The following is a 1,913-nucleotide window of genomic DNA, read 5'->3' on the forward strand; positions in this document are numbered from 1 at the left end:
CAGGGGCATGTATGACGCGAGTAACAGAGAGGTTTTCTCTTGTTTATATAAAAGGGTTTAGGGTTTAGGGTTTAGGGTTTAGGGTTTACAGGGGCATGTATGACGCGAGTAGCTGAGATATATTTTCTTGTTTATATAAAAGGGTTTAGGGTTTATTAGGGTTTAGGGTTTAGGGTTTAGGGTTTAGGGTTTACAGGGGCATGAATGACGCGAGTAACAGATAGGTTTTCTCCTTTTGCTGATAGCACCAAAGAATCCTTCTCTCCTCTTATTCGTACTGCGGCAAATTAAATAAAATAAATAAATTAAATAAATTATATTTATTTATTTATTTTATTTTATTTTATTTTATTTTTTATTTATTTTTTTTTTATTACACGGGGGGGAGATGTTGCTGGGTATGCAAAGAAATCAAAAAAACAAACAAAATAAATGAAATAAAAAAAAATAAAATAAAATAAATAAAATAAATAAAATAAAAATAAAATAAATAAAATAGAATAAATAAAATAAATAAATATAAATATATTACTAACCAGTCGCAGCAACAGAATGTATATCTCTTGAAATTCCTTTGCTTATAAATACAAAAAAATAAAAAACTAAAATAAACAAAATAAATAAAATAAATAAAATAAATAAAATAAACAAAATAAATAAAATAAATGAAATAAATAAAATAAATAAAATAAATAAAATAAACAAAATAAACAAAATAAATAAAATAAATAAAATAAATAAATACATTTATAGAGTGTATAGTTCTTGAAATTCCTTTGCATCGACGGCAGATGTAATATATACAATAAATACACCAAAATAAAACATAAAAAAAATATAAAAAAACCAAAATAAATAAAATAAACAGAATAAACAAAATAAACAAAATAAAAAAAATAAAACAAATAAATATAAATATATATCTCACCAGTTTCAGCAATAGAGTGTATATATCTAAGAAGTTCTTGAAATTCCTTTGCATCGACAGTATACATGCAATATATACAATAAATACACCAAAATAAAACATAAAAAAAAGATAAAAAAACCAAAATAAACAGAATAAACAAACTAAACAAAATAAACAAATATATTTATATTTATTTATTTTATTATCTCACCAGTTTCAGCAATAGAGTGTATATATCGAAGAAGTTCTTGAAATTCCTTTGCATCGACAGTACAAATGCATGCAAAACTTTCCTCAGGGATTCGTAGCCGCTCCTGATGAATACTCAGCAACGCCACCTCCATGTGCCACGTATCTATACAAATAAATAAATAAATAAATATAAATATAAATAAATATTTATTTATTTATTTATTTATTTATTTATATTTATATTTATATTTATAAGAGAGAGAAAGAGAGAGAAGAGGGAGAGAGAGGTGTTTATATATCTATTTATGTTGGTGAATACTCAGCAACGCCACCTCCATGTGCCACGTATCTATACAAATAAATAAATAAATAATAAACAAATAAATAAATAAATAATAAACAAATAAATAAATAAATAAATAAATAAGTATAAATATAAATAAATAGATAAATAAATGAGAGAAGAAGAGAGAGAGAGGTGTTTATATATCTATTTATATTGGTGAAGACTCAGCAACGCCACCTCCATGTGCCAGGTGTCTATACAAATAAATAAACAAATAAATAAATAAATAAATATAAACAAATAAATATAAACAAATAAATATAAATAAATAAATATAAATAAATAAATAGAGAGAGAGAAAGAGAGAAGAGAGAGAAGAAGAGAGAGAACTGTTTATATATCTTTGTATACGGGTGAAGACTCAGCAGCGCCACCTCCATGTGCCAGGTGTCTATACAGTATATATATACATATATATATATATATATATATATATATATATATATATATATATATATATATATA

Source organism: Eimeria mitis, genomic scaffold, assembly GCF_000499745.2.
Source record: "Eimeria mitis Houghton genomic scaffold, Emh_scaff429, whole genome shotgun sequence".
Taxonomy (NCBI): Eukaryota; Apicomplexa; class Conoidasida; order Eucoccidiorida; family Eimeriidae; genus Eimeria; species Eimeria mitis.